Consider the following 20159-nt stretch of genomic DNA (forward strand, 5'->3'; position numbering starts at 1 on the left):
TGTTTACCTGACACATTAGTATTTATATAGAAATAAACACATGTACGTGTGCGTGTGCGTGTGCGTGTGCGTGTGTGTGTGTATTTTCTTCCTTTCTTTCTTTCTACCACTTTTTTTCCTTTTGGTGTTTCTGAGACAGGATGTTTCTACTATGTAGCCATAACTGTCCTAGACCAGGCTGGCCTTGAACTCACAGTCATCCATCTAATTCTTCTTCCCAATGCTGAGATTAAATGGGATTTGTCACCATACACAGCACCAGTTTGCATTTTCTTAAGAACATACATGCTGCCATGCCTTTAATTTCGGCACTTGGAAGCAGAGACAGGCAGATCTCTGAGTTCGAGGTCAACCTGATCTACAGAGTGATTTTAGAACATCCAGAGCTATACATAGAAACCCTGTCTCAAAAAACAAAACAACAAGAATATACATGTTAAGTGTCTTCTGTGGCACTGTTGGTTATCTAGAATATATGTTATATATTTACCTCGATAAACATCATATTTATTACGTGTTTCCTACATATATGTTTATATTCTTTTTAAAAGATTTATTAATTTTCATGTGTTTTGATGGTTGTAAGCCAGCATGTGAGTGCTGGAAAATGGAACAAGGTCCTTTCTAGCAGTAGTAAGTGCTCCTAATTGTTGAGCCACTGCTCTAGTCCCCAAATATATTCTTAGTGAATACTTTATCTGTTCTTTTTAAAATTATCAATGGCAAGTAGTAGTTTGTAGTAAAGCATTGTTATGACTCTTCGGTTCAGGCAGATAATGAACTTTGGTCATATTCACCTCTCTGTTACTCTTTCTCATCCCCAATCTGCCTTCCTCTGCTCCCCTTCCACATCTTTAATGGTTTGAATGTGAAACATAACCCCACGGGCTCATGTGCCCAAACAACATGGCTGTGTAAGTGGGTCACAGACGGTAGACCTTGAGGTTTATAGTTGTATGATGGTTGGTTTTGATTGTCAACCTGACACAATCTAAATCACCTGGGACATCTTAATGAGGAACTGTCTACATTAATTGGCCTGTGGGCATTTCTGTGGGGATTTTCTTAATTGGGTTTAATTATGGTGGGAAGACCTGCTCTGACTTTGGATGGCACCACTTTTTGAATTTTCCATTCAAAAATTTCCACTTCCTTCCCTCTTCCCATTCCCCTCTCGCTCCCCCACTCACTCTCCTCCCTCCCACTCCAGTCTTAAGAGAGGGCAGGGTACCCTGCCCTGTGAGAAGTCCAAGGCCCTCCCCCCTCCCTCCAGGCTTAGGAAGGTGTGCATCCAAATAGACTAGAGTCCCAAAAAGACAGTACATACAGTAGAAACAAGTCCCAGTGCCATTATCAATGACTTCTCAGTCAGCCCCCACTGTCAGCCACATTCAGAGAGTACGGTTTGGTCACATGCTCATTCAGTCCCAGTCCAGCTTCATTTGGTGAGCTCCCATTAGAACAGGCACACTGTCTCAGTGGGTGGACCAACCCCTCGCGGTCCTGACTTCCTTGCTCATCTTCTCCCTCCTTCTGCTCTTCAACTAGACCTTGGGAGCTCAGTCCAGTCCTCTGATGTGGGTCTCTATCTCCATCCATCACCGGATGAAGGTTCTATAGTGATATTCAAGATATTCGTCAGTGTGGGTCACCCAATTTTCCAAGAGCGAAAGAGCTGGGTATTAACATATATGCATTAATTCATTACTTACTGCTCTTGACCATGGAAGCAATATGACTAGCTGCTTCAAGTTTCTGTTGCCTTAATGTCCCTTTAATGCTGGACTTTAACCTGGAATTGTGAGTCAAATAAAGCCTATCAAATTGCATTTGGGTTGTTTCATCTCTGTTTTGAAATTGGGTCTCACCATGTAGCCCTGGCTGTGCTGGAACTTACTATGTAGACTAAATTCACCTTAAACTGTAGATCCACCTGCTTCCACCTAGGGCGTGCTGGGGATAAAGGTGTGCACCACCAGGCCTGGTCTTTGTTGGGATGTTTTATCATAGCCTTAAGGAAAATGAAATTTACGACAGCCTGCTTCTTGTTCCACCCCAAGCTCCCTGAGCGATGAGAAAAGCTTCCAACAAATGCTCCCCCTACACAACCTCCACCAGGCCATGATGGACTGAAACTGTGAACACAAAACAATGTTTCCCTTGAGTTGTTTCTGTCAAGTATTTTCTCACAGCAATAAGGAAGGTAAGGAATATGACATCAGTAACTGTCCCTCATTCTTGACATTTTTTCTTCTTTGATCCTATGCATGAAAGAATGAATGTGGCACTGGCTTGGTGGGCCTGGCATATTTTTCTTAATGTGACTGGGTTGTTTCTGTGAAAGCAAAGGGAGGACTATTGGCTAGGGTAGAGGACTGGAGAAGATGGGAGAGGGCTGAGACACAGGAGAGGGATGAAGAAGAACAAAAGCCGTGGGGTCAGAGAGATGGCTCAGCAGTTAAGAGCACTGGCTGCTCTTCTAGAGGTCCTGAGTTCAATTCCCTGGAACTACACTGTGGCTCACAACCATCTATAGTGGGATCTGATGCCCTCTTCTGGTCTAAAAGCATAGAGCACTCATATACGTTAAATAAATAAATAAATAAATAAATAAATAAATAAATAAATAAATAAATAAATAAATGATATATATGCATGAAATTGTCTATGAAATGCATCATTTTGTATGTAAACCTAAAATAAATAATATTTTAATATTTATACTTTTTAATTTTATGTATGTATGTGTGTCTGTGTGTGAGCAGGCGCTCGAGGGCAGATGTGTCTGTTCTCCCTGCAGCTGGAGGTACAGGCAGTTGTGAGCTACCTGACATGGGTGCTGGGACTCAAACTCAGGTGCTCTGGAAGACAGGCATGTTCTCTTAGCCTGGGGAGACTTGAGAAGGTATAGGCGAGATACACTGTATTCATTCATGGAATTTTCAAAGAAAGAATAACTTCAGAAGGACATAAAATAATTTGCCTAGGGGGCTGGAGAGATGGCTCAGCGGTTAAGAGCATTGCCTGCTCTTCCAAAGGTTCTGAGTTCAATTCCCAGCAACCCACATGGTGGCTCACAACCATCTGTAATGAGGTCTGCTGCCCTCTTCTGGCCTTCAGGCATACCCACAGAAAGAATATTGAATACATACATAATAAATAAATATTTTTTAAAAAATTGCCTAAAGATATTATAGTTACAGAATAAATAGACTAAATAACCAGAGAAAAATGATAACCAAAGTGTAAAACTAAAAAAAAAAAGTGGGGGGGCAGACAGGTAGGATGGTGGGAAGGCTATAAAGATAGGAGGGGCCTAGTTTGAAAGGAGGGGGCTGGCAGGAGTAGGAAGGGGATGAATATGGACAGAGGACACTGTATGCAAGTATTAAATTGTCAAAAAATGAGCAAATTAAAATGGAAAGCACCTTAGGTAAGATTTCAGTTGAGAAGGGCAGGTCCCAGGGAGGGCAGAGCTGCATGGCACCCAGGCTGACAGAGATGTCATCATCCAAGGCTTCTTGCTTCCTGTGTCTGTTCAGGAAGGAAACTGTGCAAACAGCTATGAAAGCAACCCAAGCGTCAGGGCAAAGCTTCAGCCTGAAGGTTCCAGGGACAAAGTGGGGCCAGGAGAGAACTGTGGTCTCCTCCTGCCCTGCCAATCCTTCCTGAGAACTGAAGACCGGACCTTGGCTTAGGCAGAAGGGGAGCTATGGACATAGATTTCATATACCTGCTTTGCCTGGGTGAGTCTCCAGGGCTATGACAAGTGCTTGCTTGGGTGAGAAAAGCTCACAGCAGGGTCAAGGTGGTGACTATGGAAATGCAGAAATGAGGGTGTCTATGTGTGGGTGTGAGAGACTTGGTATGGGGGGGTCTCAAGGACATCTGTATCAGTGCCACACCTAAAGACACTGATTACTGCAAGAAGTTCAAGCTCCATAAGGGTCTCTGCATCTCCTTTCGGACACCCAGAATGTTGCCTGGTCATGCCACCAGATTAGAAAGGGGTTGAGGTGCAGGAACTGCCGAATGCAGAGCTGTGGGTAAGATGCAGATTTTTCCAACCATCCCCATCCTGGGGCTGATTTTAACAGCATAGGTTTGAACTACCCACAGGTAGATATCTCGGTACATGAAGAAGAATAGGGGGCTGCTGGCTGGGTTGCATCATACAGCAGCTCCCATTTAAGAGGCCCCTTGTTCCTCCCTGGTGCAAGAGTAGGGTCAAGATGTGTGGGCATGGCAATCAGAAGGCCACATCTGCCCCGTTCCTTCCTATTTTACTGCTCACAGTATTCCCTCCCGGTCAGTGCTTCTTTCTGTGTATGCTCTTTAGAGAGAGTCTCCAGCTACAGACCAGGTTGACAGCTCCTCTTGGAAATGTCCTGATACAGCCCGAGTTGCTTTATTGAGACAGCTGTACCTAAGTGCCACCAACTGTTGTTTTAGAACAATGGAAAATAAATTTCTTGATTATGTGAGTTATGGAAATCAAGGTGTAGACAACACTGGTTCCTTTGGAAGGAGAGAAGGGAGATCTTATTCCAGGCTTCTGGAATCTCTTTGTAGCTTATGGTAGCAGTTGGCAATGTGCTTGGGGGCTCCATTCATTGTTGCTATTGTTTGACATTTTTTAAATGTATTTAAAGACTGGGGCCTTAGTCAGGGTTTATATTGCTGTGAAGAGACACTGTGACCATGGCAACTCTTATAAAGGAAAACATTTAGTTGGGGCTGGCTTACAGATTCAGAGATTTAGTTCATTATCCTCATGGCAGGAAGCATGGCAGCAAACCATCATGCTGTGGAGGTAACTGAGAGTTCTACGTCTGAAGTGGCAGGCAGCAGAAAGAGAGAGCAGGTGGGAGGGTGGGCTGGGGAACTGGGCCTGGCTTGAGCATTTGAAACCTCCAAAGCCTATATCCACGGAAATACTTCTTTCAATAAGACCCACTTACTCCAACAAAGCCAAATGTCCTAATTATTTCAAATAATTCCACTCCCTATGAACCTCTAGGGGCCATTTTCATTCAAACTACCACACAGGGTTTCACTAGGTAGCCAGAGCTGGCCAGGAACCTACAGAGGTCCACCTGCCTCTACCTCCTGAGTACTGGGATAAAAGGCCTGCACCACCATAGAGTGCTCCCTTCTGAACCCCCATTAGGCACAGACCACACTCAAACACCAATTTCTAACACAAAGAGATCTAATATTAAGCAAAACACAGAAACAGGGTGGCTGAATCTTAATCAGACAGAAACAGGAGTAAGCGGCTCTGCATGAGTGAGTTTTAAGGAGAAAAAAAAGTAGAATTGACAGTCCGTTTTGGGGATAAGAAAATGGCCAAATAAGGGACACAAAAGAAGGGGGAAGAACAGGGGACCTCTCTTGTTTGCCATGTTTGGGCCATTGGTGCCCTTCACTGACTAGAGTTTAATCATTGGATGTCCATGCCACAGCGGAGGAGAATCAACTCCTTCAAGCTGATCTCCACACACGTGCCATGGTACCTATGATCTCCACACACATGCCATGGTACCTATGATCTCCACACACATGCCATGGTACCTATGATCTCCACACACATGCTATGGTACCTATGATCTCCACACACATGCCATGGTACCTATGATCTCCACACACATGCCATGGTTCCTATGATCTCCACACACATGCCATGGTACCTATGCCCTCATGAGCTCTCAAGCTGATCTCCACACACGTGCCATGGTACCTATGATCTCCACACACATGCCATGGTACCTATGATCTCCACACACATGCCATGGTACCTATGATCTCCACACACGTGCCATGGTACCTATGATCTCCACACACATGCCATGGTACCTATGATCTCCACACACATGCCATGGTACCTATGATCTCCACACACATGCCATGGTACCTATGATCTCCACACACATGCCATGGTACCTATGATCTCCACACACATGCCATGGTACCTATGATCTCCACACACATGCCATGGTACCTATGATCTCCACACACATGCCATGGTACCTATGATCTCCACACACATGCTATGGTACCTATGATCTCCACACACATGCCATGGTACCTATGATCTCCACACACATGCCATGGTACCTATGATCTCCACACACATGCCATGGTACCTATGATCTCCACACACATGCCATGGTACCTATGCCCTCATGAGCTCTCAAGCTGATCTCCACACACGTGCCATGGTGCCTATGCCCTCATGAGCTCTCACAAGAGCGCACACATGGCATAGACACACTTAGTAAGTCGCTAAATAAAAAACAAAGTGAATACAAATGTTTGCATGGGTTTCAGTATCAAGAGCCCTCCACAAGTAGGAGAAAGCCACAGCTGACGAACAGCAGCAACAGGAGGAACATCACTGATGGCAACTGTGGGTCTGGCCCCTGGAGCCATCTGGGCCAAGCCTGATGCTGCCAGGCCATTTTTCCTTTGCTCTGTTGGCATGCCACTGCATGGGTTGAGGGGCTGAAAGCAGGGCCCTGGGCAGCTATGGTTCTACAGCTTTGAAAGCTTGTTCACTGTGGTGGCTTGAAGGAGAATAACCACACAGGCTCATACATTGGAAATACTTGGTCTCTAGTTGGTGAGAATATTTGGGAAGGATTAAGAGACGTGGCCTTGTTGGAGCAGATGAACTGGAGTTACAGACGGGAGCCACCATGTGGGTGCTGGGAATAGAAACCTGGTCCTCTGGAAGGGAAGTCAGTGGTCTTAACACGTGTATCTCTCCACCCCATATATATTTTATATGAATATTTATCCTTTGAAAAATTTATACACATATACTATACATTGTAATCATTTATCCCCACTCTCTTCTTTAACTCCCTCCAAGAACATCTCCCTCCCAAATCTTCCTTCCTTTTTTCCTTCCTTCTTCCTTTCTTTTTCATTACTTCTTTCCTTCCTTCCTTTTGTTCTTCCTTCTTTTTTCCTCCCTCCCTTCCTTCCTTCCTTCCTTCCTTCCTTCCTTCCTTCCTTCCTTCCTTCCTTCCTTCCTTCCTTCCTTCCCTCATTGATTTCAATTAGTGTTGACCATATGCCTATAGGTATGAGGTCATCCAATGGGACACAGGCGACCTACCTGTGGTTACACCCCTAAAGCAAAGTGGCTCTCTTTCCCTCAACAGCAATTAACTAAGGGTGGAACCTCAGAGCCCCCACCACTCCATGCTGGAATCCCCTCTCCCCAGCCCCCAAACAGGGTTTCTCTGAGTGGCCCTGGCTATCCCAAGAACTCCCTCTGTAGACCAGGCTGATCTCAAACTCAGAGACCCGCCAGTCTCTCTCCCAAGTGCTAGAATTAAAGGTATGCACCGGCTTGATCCTGTGCGGCTGGCTGCTGTGGCTTCATATATATTTCCATGAAAGAGGGAAAATTACCCAAGGCACATTGATTTTTAAACAGTTACTGAGGTAAAAGTCACAGAACATAAAACCAATGACTTAAAAGTCTGCACAGCAGGGACAGTTGGTATATTCACAGTATTGTGCAGCTACCACCTCTATCTAGTTCCAAGACACTGTCACCACCCCCACAGAGACACTATGCTCATTGAGCTCCCCACACCTCCTGCTCCTGGCATCTACTAATGAGCTTTCTGTCTCTCTGGATTTGCATATTCTGGATAAGGTATGGAACAGAACGACACAATGTGTAATTCTTGGTCCCTCACTTTTAGTTAGTATGTTTTTCATTCGGTTCTCCTTCCTCCACCTCCCAGGTGATCCTCCTGCCTCTGTCTCCAAGGGCAAAAACTACAGGAAAGTAAATTAATGCCCACTCTACATGGAGATGGAGATAGAAGCCACTGTTCTATGCATGCCAGGCAAACACTCTGCCAATTGAGCTAGATCCCAGCTGTAGACAGTCTCTTTGTGTCCGGGCAGTCAGTTCTGTCCCACCAGTTGACTCCCAAATAACCACACAGAGACTTAATATTAATTATAAATGCTCAGCCAATCGCTTAGGCTTATTTTCAACTAGCTCTTATAACTTAAATGAACCCATTTCCATTCATCTATATGCTGCCCCAAGGCTCATTTACCTCATGTACTCACTTTCCATCCTGCTCAGTTTGCATCTCATGGAGTCTCCTCAAGACTCCTCAGACTCCACCCTCCTTCCCAGCATTCTGTCTTCTCCAAAAATCCTGCCTACCTATTGGCCAATCAGCTTTTTATTAACAATGAGAACAACACATTTCACAGTGTACAGAAAGATTATTCCATAGCACTTGATCCTGAATTTAAAAGCAAGAATTAAGAAGACATTTACCTCCTGGCAGTGGTGGTTCACACCTTTAATTCCAGCACTCTGGAGACAGAGGCAGATAGATCTCTATGAGTTTGAGGACAACTTGGCCTAAAAAAAATGTTCCAGGAAAGCCAGAGCTGTTATGTGAGAAACTTTGTCTAAAAAAATGATGATGATGATGATAATATTATTATTATTATTATGAAAAAGAAGAAGGAGAAGGAGAAGAAGAAGAAGGAGAAGAAGAAGAAGGAGGAGGAGGAGGAGGAGGAGGAGGAGGAGAAGAAGAAGAAGAAGAAGAAGAAGAAGAAGAAGAAGAAGAAGAAGAAGAAGAAGAAGAAGAAGAAGAAGAAGAAGAAGAAGAAGAAGAAGAAGAAGAAACTTAACAGTCAGTCATGGCCATTCTAATGGCTACCACCACTTCTGCCCACCCTCAAGCTCTCTCCTAGTTAGCTCTAATTGCCAATTGACACACCCTAGAAATGGCGTAGGATCATCTGAGAGGAAAGACTCCACTAAGGAATTGACTAGATCAAACTGGGCATGTCTATGAGGGATTGTCTTAATTTCTTGGTCACTAATTTATGCAGGAGTGCCCAGCCTCCTGCATAAATATCCCTGTGGAATATTACTTTAAACTGTGTGAATATATGTTGCCATAATTGGATTAATAAAGAAGCTGACTGGCCAGTAGTTGGACAGGATACCATTAGGTGGTAATACCAGACTAACGACACTGGGGAGAAGAAGGACAGAGTCGGAAGAGTTGCCAGCCAGACACAGAGAGGAAACAGGAGAAAGAGAGTCCAAGGTGAAAGAGAGGTAATGACACGTGGCAGAATGTAGATTAGTAGAAGTGGGTTAATTTAAGTTGTAAGAGTTAGCTAGTAACAAACCTGAGCTATTGGCCAAGCATTTGTAATTAATATTAAGTCTCTGTGCATTTATTTTGGAGTCAGCATTCCCCCAAAACACTCAACCTACATAGCCCACTGTTGGTGGCACCATCGCTAGACAGGTGGGCCTGGGCTGTATAAAAGCGTCAGCTATATATGAGACGGGTGAGTGAACCAACCATCAGTCCTTCCATGGTTTCTGCCTCCCAGTTCCTGCCCTGATTTTCCTCAATAATTGGTTGTTGCCTTGATGTGGAAACTAAATAAACCCTCTCCTCCCCAGGTTGCTTTGGATCAGTGTTTTTATCACAGCAACAGAATGAAAGTAGAACAGATTAGAACTCAAACAAATGCATATCTCTCCAGATAGGACACTGACGACCAAAGAAATGATTCTGGTACTGGTTGTCTCATGGTCTCAGACTTAACCAGGTGTCTTCAAGTTTGTGTGTGTGTGTGTGTTTCTTCAAATAACTGAAAACATACACAAATGGTAAAATAGCAAGGGTTTTTATTCAGAATCAAAGAAAAATCACAGGTCAGATGGACTACAAAAATCATACCAGTCTATCCAGCCTAGAGGGCTCAAGAGTCCTTGGTCACTGTCTGGGGCTTCCTTTTGTGAGTCTATGAGGAGGGACTGGTTGCTAGAGGCAGGATGCAGGAGCCTTTTGGATTTGATTGATAGGCTTAGATATGTAAGCCTTTGTTGCACATATCTTTACCTAAGATGCATCTGGTCATAATCATGCATAGGTATAATACAGTAAAGAGCAATTTCCCCTAAATGTTTGTTCAAAGGATATATTTTGACTTAGCACTTAGCACCCCAAACTTCTTCAACCTGTATTGAGCCATTTCATTTAGTTTCAGAATGTTTTTGGTCACAAAAAAAGGTGTCACCCCCCCCAACAGTTCTTAGGGTGGAATGACATAATGCATTGTTTGGACCCTGGTATATGCATGAAGCAGGGGGTCCCAGGTTGATATGTGCATTCTAAGGAAGACAGTGTGTATATTGCTCTAGCCAAGTGGCATCCTAGGTTACTCAGTTAGCCCTACACTTGCCTACCTCGATTCTACCCAAGTCTGTCCTGGTAAACCAGTGAGTTGTGCCAGGCGTATAAGGGATTACTATAGGAGCTGGGCTTATACAGTCAGTCACATCAGGAAAAAAGCGTGCCCCAGGATAAGTCACAACTAATAAAAGCAGCACCCCTGGAACTGCCCACAGCTTGTGCACACTGGAAAGCCTTTTCTCCCCAGCTATGGTGACTGCCTTTATACCCTGGAAGGGGGCCGTTGTGAATATCCTGAGCTGGGAAAGCTTCACGAGCCTTGCAGGTTTCCTCCACTCCCTGAGCCTTGTGTATTTCATCTACTCCCACTTTTTTATATACTCCTCCTCAGCCGGGAGAGAGTGTTTCAAGTCAGAGGACACAGTCTCTCTCTCACCGAGGTTTCTCTTCTTCCAGGGCTGTGCCTGTGCTATGGAGATGAGGAAGAGAATGGTGAGTTTCCACACGTTCTATGTGTTCCCTGCTCCACTCTCCGTGACCCTCTCCCTGTGTAGTAGCTGCAGGTGTTCCAGATCTGAGGAGAATGGTTTCCCCAATGTCAGTGCTACACCACTGAAGAGAAAAGTATCCCGGCAGTCAGGAGTCAGGGGATACCCCAAAGTCACCCCACACAACAAATCCCACACAAGAGATTTACTGGGACAGACACACGAGAGTGATCGCCTCTGCCAGGATGAGAAGCGGTGAAGAACTAATCAGCAGGCAGGCATTCTATGTAGGGTTTCTTAGAGGGGGTAGCATTTTTCAGGGTGGGGATCCATGGGGTTTCAAGTCCTGAGCTTAGGGCGAGATCAGGAATTGGTGGTTTTCCAAACTCAGGGTTGGTTGGCTCCCAAGTTCAGGAATTGGTGGTTTCCGAGATCAAGGATTGGTTGGTTTTTGAGCTCAGAGATTGGTGGGTTTCTGAAACCCCAAAGTGAGCTTGGGCTTTTTGCCCTACAGTAGCTACTTTTCCTGTTGCTGTGATAAATCCTGATAAAGCAACTTAAGGGAGAAATGGCCTGTTTGTCTTACTGTTTGAGATTGCAGACCCTACTGGTGGGGAGGTCACAGCAACCGGAGCTTGAGGCAACTGGTTATTGCATCCATATTCGAGAAGAAAAGAGTGGGCGGGATAAGACGGCTCAGTAAATAAAGGCAGGTGCTGCCAAAATTGACAACGTGGAAGCCCACATAGTAGAGGAAGAAAATCAACTCCCAGAAGTTGTCCTCTGACATCCACATACACACTTACACACACACACACACACACACACACTCAAAATTTTATTTTAAAACTTTTTAAAGAATATTTTATGTATATGCGAGTTTTCACGCATTTGTGTGAATGTACCATTGTGTGCAGTACCCAGGGAAGCCAGAAGAGGTCACTGGATCCCCGGGAACTGGAGTGAGAGGCAACTGAACTGTTGTGTATGCTCTGAAATCCAGCCTGGGTCCTCTGCAAGAACAGCTAGTGCTCTTAAACATGACCCATCTCTCCAGTCCTAAACTTAGAAAGCAAAATATTTTAATCATGTGTATGTGTGTTTGTGTACATGAATTCCGTGCCTTCGGAAGTCAGGGGTGTCAGACGCTCTGGAGCTAGCTAGAGTCACAGCTGGTTGAGAGACACCTAACATGGGTCCCCTGGGATGCTTGGTCACAGGCCGTCTCTCCAGCCTTAAGAAATGATACTTAAGAACAAGAGAGCAATGAACCCTTATGCTCAGTTCACTTTCTCCCTTTAAAAAAATTCTTGCATTTACTTATGTATATAGGTTTGTGGGACATGCACATGTCACAGCATGTATATGGAGGTCAGTTTTCTCCTTTTACCAGTGTGGGTCTCAGGAACCAAACTCAGGTTCTCAGGCTTGGCAGTGAAACTTTTAGCAGCTGAGCCCTCCTGCTGGCCCTCTCCATTTTATACAATGCAGGACCACCGTCTAAGGAATGGTGCCACCCGTAGTGGATGGGTCTTTCCATGTCAGACTAATCAAGACAGCCTCTCACAAGCATGGGCAAAACACCTGTCTCCCGGGCGATTAAAGACTTCATCAAGTTATAACTGACATTAACCGTCACACCTTCAATCCTTAGAATTCTAAGAGAGGTTTATTGTGATGGAGAGTCAATTAACTTTGAATTCTTTCCAGAGGAACTTCCCAGGCCTTCCATCAGTGCCTGGCCCAGCTCTGTGGTCAGGTGCAAGAGTAACGTCACTCTCCGATGCTGGACTCATTTCCAGAACGTCACAGTTACTCTGGGAAAGTTGCACAACTCTGGGTACCAGCAGGAGCTAAGATCAGCGGCAAAGGAGGCTGAGTTCCACCTCACTCACGTGCAGCCTGAAGATGCTGGGGGCTATTTCTGTGCTTACAGGACAGCAGCCTCCCGCAGGTGGTCAGCACAGAGTCAGCACCTACAGCTGGTGGTCACAGGTGAGCCGAGCAGCCTCAGACCTTCTCCTCATACGTTTTGAAATTACACTTTTTTATTTATTGTGTGTGCATGTGTGTACACATACGTGCCCCAGCCTGTGTGAGGAGGTCAGGGGACAAGTTGTGACACTTGCTTATCTCCTTCCACTGTGTGGGTCTGGGGATCAAGCTCAAGTCGTTGCACTTAACAGCCAACAACTTTACCCACCGAGCCAACCCTCAAACTCGTTGTGTGTGTGTGTGATATGGGTGTACATGTGGGCGCAAGGGTACCATGGCACACATGTGGAGATCAGAGGACAGCCTTGGATGATGGTCTTTCTCCCGCCTTGTTTGAGGCAGAGTCTCCCTTTTGCATTGCTGCTGTGTACCCCGTGCTAGCTGGCCTGAGAGCTTTCAGAGGTCCTTCTGTCTCCACCTCCCACTTCCCTGAGGGGGTGCTGGGACTACCGGTACTACCAGACTTACCAATCCAGTTTTACATGGGCTCTGGGTATCTGAACTCAGGTCTCTAATACTAGGTCCTTTACCCACTAAGTCATTCTCCCAGCCTTGCTTCTTGAGTTTTAAAATATTAATGTTATAATAATTATAAATATAATTAGCTATAATTATAGTTTTATAATTGTATATACTTTGTATATTTAACTATTTATATTTATAACGTCATCTGTTTAGTTTTCAAATAACTGTTATAATTATTAATAAATAGATGTGATTGATTGTATTTATAATAATGACAATGACAAGGTTGGCCTTGGCCCATGCTGTTCTAAACTCATTATATAGTTAAGGATGGCCTTGAACTCCTGATGCTCTTGTCTTCCTCTCTTAAGTGCTGGCATTATATATGTCCACCATGACTTGTTCTGCTTTTTCAGTCAAATTTATATTCTTATGCAACTCTTATACAAAGTGATAGGTTTAATGACATTTTCCTTCAAGTATATCATTGCTTGGAATTATTGGCCCCTCGCTAAGTTCCCCTCCCACTCACCCTCTTCCCAAATGGTCAGATCAGTTCCTTTGTGGACATGTTCCTTCTTTTCTAATGGGTCTCGGCTGGAGGCTCCAGGAAGCAATAAAGATACAAGTCCTCAGAGGAGACTGGAGATGTGGAGTTGAGTGCAGGGGATGAGGTTCTGGCCAGGGATTTCCAATAGGTCTTGATGATGTAATCCGAGATGAATGCCTCGGAAGAGTGAATTAGTAGGAAATCTGATGTAATGTAAGGTCAGTAGATCAGTAGAAGATGAATACACAATGAACCAGAGGTCACAGCTTGGAAGCAGTAACTTATCACTGGGGGTTTAGAGCTAAATATGAGTACACGGAGTTCTAATGACTGTGAATTAAAATCCATTAGGGCGATAATGTGTAACTGATTTCAAGGCAGTGAGCACATGATTGGAGCATCTATGATCACAATACTCAGGAAGAGGACAGTCAGAAATGAAATCCTAAAAAGAAAATCGTAGATAGTGAGTGATCATGCTTAGTAGTCTATAGCTATATAGCAAATAACCACAAATTTGGAAGTTCAAAACATCCATTTTATTAGACAGGGTCTAATGTAGACCAGGCTGGCCTTGAACTCCTAATGTAGTCAAGGACAACCTTGATCTTCTAATCCTTTCACCTCTCACTCCCAAGGACTGAGATGCAGGCATGAACCACCTCACCCAGTTTACAAGGTACCAGGAGATTAAACCCAGGATTTTGCACGTGATAGGCATGAATCAACCAACTGAACTACATACATCCTTAGCCCTATTAAACATCCATTTATTTGTCTTACAGTTTGAGGGGGTCAGGAGGCAAATAGGTTTCGTTGAGTTTTCTGCTTTGGGTCTTGCAAGGCTGCAAGCAAGTTTTCAGGGCTGCATTTTCTTCTGGAAGCTGGATTGGGGGAAAAAAATCTTCTCTTTTGCACTGGTTTAAGGGGGGTTCTTAGATATTAGCATACTGTCGTGGGGATGACACTCAAACACTCTGCTGTGTTTGCACATTTGTTGGTTAGAAGCAAGGCCTAAGTATCTGCACTCAAGGCCAGAGGCGTTGGCAGGAATGTGAATACTAGGAGAAGGTACTTGGTGGCGGCTATTGAACACAGTTCTAGGGGATGAGACATACCCAATCACACTGACATCTGAAGACGAGCCTTTGTGGGCAGAGAACAGAAAAAGCCAGTATCAGAAAGCGTGTTTCTGGAATGGAGGAATGAAGTGGAAAGGAAAACAGAGAACGAGGGAGAGTACAAGAGGAGGGGGTGAGAAGACCTACACCTCGGTCCTGTCCTGGCTTCATTTCTCTGTTGGGATAAAATCCATGACCAAGAGGAGGGGGTGAGAGGACCTACACCTTGGGTCCTGTCCTGGCTTCATTTCTCTTGTTGGGATAAAATCCATGACCAAAACAAAACTACAGCTCAGGGAAGAAAGAGTTTGCTAAAGCTCCAGGTTTCAGCCCATCCTTCAAGGAAATCAAGGCAGGAACTGGAGGCAGCTAGTCATGCTCACAGCCAAGAACTCACAATTCCACAGTCAAGAGCAGAGAGAGAATGAATGCACCCAAGCCTACTGCTCAGCTCGTTTTCTCTACACTGATACAATACAGGACCCAAACATAAGGAATGGCACCACCCACTTTAGGCCGTGTCATTCCTTACCTGTAAATATAATCAAATCCATCCCCCACCCCTTGCCCACAGGCCAACATGATCTAGACAGTACCACAATCCTCTCTTCACAGGCCATTCTAGATCGTGTCAAAGCGTCGATTAGAACTAACCATCACAGGTGTTTAAACTGACCATGGATTTTGTTAAAACAGAACAAGACTCCACTGGCAGCAGTGCAATGGGAGAACAAAGTCATTTATTTATATGTTGTAAGGGTTTCGGGATTTTTGGATGTGGATTAGAAGGATGTGAAATGATGTTACTTACTGTATGTAGTGCTTTGAAGGAAAATGGCTTCCAACAGGAGTGGCACTGGTAGCAAGTGCAGCCTTGTTTGAGGAAGTTTGTCCCTGTGAACTCTGGCTTTGAGGTCCCTTTTGCCCAAGCTTCCCTCAGTGTGACAGTCAGCTTCCTGCTGTCTGCAAGATGTAACATTCTCAGCTCCAGCTTGCCTGTCACCATGCTCCCCTTCATGATGATAAAGGACTAAACCTCTGAAACTGTAAACGAGCCCCCTCAATTAAATGTTTTCCCTTACAAGAATTGCCATGGTCATGGTGTCTCTTCACAGCAATAAAAACCCTAAATTAAAGCTAGGCAGTGGTAGTGCAAGCCTTAATCCCAACACTCAGAGGCAGAGGCAGGTGGATCTCTGAGTTTGAGGCCAGTCTGGTCTACAAAGTGAGTTCCAGGACAAACAAGGCTACACAAAGAAACATTGTCTGGAAAAACATTAAAAAAAACCCCTTAAACTAAGACACTGCGTTTTAGATAGTGAAATGTTTTCTCTTTTAAAAAAAAAAACTCTTAATTGACAAAGATTGTACTCAAGGTGCACATTGTGTAATGATTATTACAAATTGAATACATTCCTCTACACCCACACTGTACATCAGAGTCTCACAAATTGATAGATGAAAATTTCCCATCTTTTCATTAAGTACATTCTGGAGAATGATCTATGATAGCTATATTTTCTACTTTGAATGAATGAGTTTATTAAGTAATAAATAGTGAGAGGGAGGTGATAGAGGGAGGGAGAGAATAAATTACTAACATGGGTACTCAATATTGTGGTGGTGCCTGCTTTTAGTCATCACGCAGAAGGCAGGCGTATCTCTGTGAGCTCCAGCCCAGCAAGGGGTACACAGTGAGACCCTGTCTCAAAAAAAAAAAAAAAGGATGACAGCTGGAAATATGGCTCAGTGGTTAAGAACACTGACTTCTCTTTCAGAAGTCCTAAATTCAATTCCCAGAACCCACATGGTGGTTCAAAACCATCTATAGTGGTATCTGATGCCCTTTTCTGGGTGTACATACAATAGAACACTTATACATCAAATAAATATGTCTTTAGATTTAAAAGAATGGACACCAAAATATCCAGCAAGGAGCCTTGACTATTCATATCTCGAAGGACCAGAACTCGCCTCACCCCACGGCCCTGCTTGAGCAGGGCTAGACCCCTTGTTGAAAAGGTGCCACAGCCACCCAAGACAGTGCCACCAGTTTGATTACTGGGTTTTCTGGCTTCTGGCTCTTAATTTGATTTTAGTTTCAGGCAGGATTTCGCACGCACTTGAGGCTAGCCTGAAACTCACTGTATCACCAAGGCTGGGCTCTAACTCAAAATCCTCCCACCTCTGACTGGAGTCCTGCGATTCTTAGAGTGTGCCACCACACACTGTGTCTGGAGCCTCTTAACCGCTCTGCTAAACTGTTTGGGGAAGCAAACTGATTCTGTGACTCCGTTCTTGGTAAACGATCAAATTTATGGCTGTGGGTGAGATGCTCACATGGAATTTTTCCCGTGTGTGAGGCTCTGCCCAGCCCTCTCCAGCTCCTCCGACACGTGTTCTCAGGGATATCTCACGATACAGCTGCCATTTCCGTCTCCGATGTACAGATGGAGTGGGAGGAGGTGGAGGAAATTCCGCCCGACCATCAAACAGCAAACACATCATCCTTACCACCTTCAGCTGCCTCTGCATCTCTCTCCTCTTTGTCTCCATCTACTTTATCTACAGATGTACTCAGAAAGGTGAGTTAAGAAGAGTTATCTATCCATGCATGGGAGAGAGAAAGAGAGAGAGAGAGAGAGAGAGAGAGAGAGAGAGAGAGAGAGAGAGAGAGAGAGAGAGAGGGAGGGAGGGAGGGAGGGAGGGAGGGAGGGAGGGAGGGAGGGAGAGAGAGAGAGAGAGAGAGAGAGAGAGAGAGAGAGAGAGAGAGAGAAGAGAATGATTCTGGTAAGATGTGGGCGAGGTGGCACATGCCTTTAATCTCAGCACTCGGGAGGCAGAGGCAGGTTACTCTCTGTGAGCTCAAGGCAATCCTGGTCTACACAATCATTTCCAGGTCAGCCAGAGCTACATAGCGACACCCTGTAATTCACACACACACACACACACACACACACACACACACACACACACACACACACACACACACCACATACACACACAAACACACACACACACGTAGATGTGTATACATAGATATATGTGTAAATTCTTCTTCCTGGTATGTTTTATAGGTTTGTCACACAAAGAGCCTCCCAAGAGGTAAATGAATGCACAGTCTTCGGCAAGCTTCATGCCCCACTTCCTTCCCACTCCATTCTTCTAAGACCCCATTAAATATCGCCAATTGCTACCCACCCCCAGCCTATTTCTGCCTCACTTTCCTCTCCATCAAGTCTTCATATCCTCTACTTCCACTTTCCATTCATATCCTCTCCCCCATCTCCCCCTCCCCCATCCCCCTGTCTCAGAACCAGCCATTCTGATTTTCCAAGGCAGGAGGAGGCAATAGGTAAGTGATAAGATACCAGAAAAATCATGAGTTTTTCTGGTATATACTGAAAAAGGGATGATCCCTTGTATATACTGTTGGTGGGGGTGTGAACTAGTGCATCCAGTAGTGGAATCGCAGCAGGAACTAGTGCAGTGTGGAGGTTCCTCAAAAATACAAATAACAGAACAAGCAAACGATCCAGCTACAGCTCTCCCGAGAATTTGCCCACAGGAAAGTCCCCCACACCCCCATATTAACAGTTCAGCCCTAAGTTTCAGTTTCTTCTATGGGTTCATTCCTCCCAGCCTGGCCTGACACCAAGAAAGAGATTTATAAAAAACGCACCCTGGGGGCTGGAGATATGTCTTTGCCTTTAAGAGCAGCTACTGCTCTTACAGAGGACCTGGGTTCCATCCCCAACACCCACATGATGGCTGCCAGCTGTAACTTCAGTTCCAGAGGATCCAATGCTTTCTTCTGGCTTCCATGGGCTCCTGCATACACACACTCAGGAACACACACACAAAAAAACCCAAAATATATATATATATATATATATATATATATATATATATATATATATATATATTGCCTTTAGTCCCAGCACTCGAGAGGCAGGGGTGAGGTAGGTGGATCTCTAAGTTCAAGGACAGTCTGGTCTACACAAAGAAACCCTATCTCAAAATGTACCCTGATTTCAACTGCAACCTGGGTATTTGGAGCCTTTCTAGCCCCACAGGTAGAGAGAGGAGTGTGGCCTTAGATGGGTAAGCTACCCCTGAGTTTATTGGGTGTATGCTGTCAGTTAGAGACCCCAGTCTGATTATTTAAATGCATCATTGTAAGGTTTCTCTAGTATGGACTTCTTTGTTTCAGTGACACTGAGAATGATCACATGTGTAAATATGAGCATGAAGCCAGCTGCGCTGAGTGACACCTGGAATCCAACACTCAGGAGGCTGAAGCAGAAGACTGTGAATTTGAGGTCAACCTGAGCTGCATACAGAGAGCATATCTCAACAGACACACATAGAGAAGCACACAGGGATGCACACAGACAGACAGACACGCACACACAGACATACACAGAGACAGACACACATATGTACACACACAGACACTCAGATACACACACACATGCTTTTCTTCCAATGTTCTGTCACTCGACTTTGCAAGGCATTGTTTTAATATAGGAAGAAATGGAAGTGTGAACATTTGGATCCTCTATATAAATATCCTTAGCTCATGAGCAGATTTTGAATAGTTTTCTCTTTTTATGATTTTTTTTGATGTTTGGGGATTTTTATTGTTGTTGTTTGTTTGTTAAAACAGGTTCTCACTGTGTATCCCTGGCTGGCCTGGAATTTGCTATGTGGATTAGGCTGGCCTTGAACTCACAAAGATCCACCTGCTTCTGCCGGCCAAGTACTGTGATTAAATGTGTGTGCCATCATGCTTGGACCCTTTTAAAATTTTGTATTTCAAAATAAACCAATCAATGAAAAATACAAAATATGAATGGAAACGCATTGCCTGATATTGTCTAGACAGCGACATTTTGCCTTCTTCTTCTTCTTCTTCTTCTTCTTCTTCTTCTTCTTCTTCTTCTTCTTCTTCTTCTTCTTCTTCTTCTTCTTCCTTTTCCTCCTCCTCCTCCTCTTCCTCTTCCTTTTCTTCTACCTTTCTTTTTGTTTTAAGTTTTTTGGGGGGTATTAAGTCTTAAACACAGGAGTTGACCAACATTAGGCAAGTACCTTCTGACTGAGATATATTCCCCACCCATATCTACCCTTAGTTTGTTTTTCCCTCTCTCACCATCACCAGAGGCAAACACTATGTAACGCTTTTTTGTTCGTTTGAGACAGGGTCTTAGGTAGCCCAGGCAAACCTCAAACTAAGCTGAGGATAACCATGAACTCCTGATCTTCCTACCTCCACCGCCCAAGTGCTAGTATTAGAGGCTGTACCCCCATGCCTAGCTTCATTCCTGTG

General features: G+C 44.5%; 1 long non-coding RNA gene across 1 annotated transcript; it reads left to right on the forward strand.

Annotated features, from left to right (window-relative positions):
- Positions 1-17126: 17126 nt before the first annotated feature.
- LOC142842453 (uncharacterized) lies at positions 17127-19606 on the forward strand. The gene is made up of 3 exons (XR_012909391.1): positions 17127-17415; positions 17908-18185; positions 19044-19606. It is a non-coding gene; the product is annotated as an uncharacterized LOC142842453 (long non-coding RNA).
- Positions 19607-20159: the final 553 nt, after the last annotated feature.

The sequence above is a fragment of the Microtus pennsylvanicus genome, chromosome 1 (assembly GCF_037038515.1).
Source record: "Microtus pennsylvanicus isolate mMicPen1 chromosome 1, mMicPen1.hap1, whole genome shotgun sequence".
Taxonomy (NCBI): domain Eukaryota; kingdom Metazoa; phylum Chordata; class Mammalia; order Rodentia; family Cricetidae; genus Microtus; species Microtus pennsylvanicus.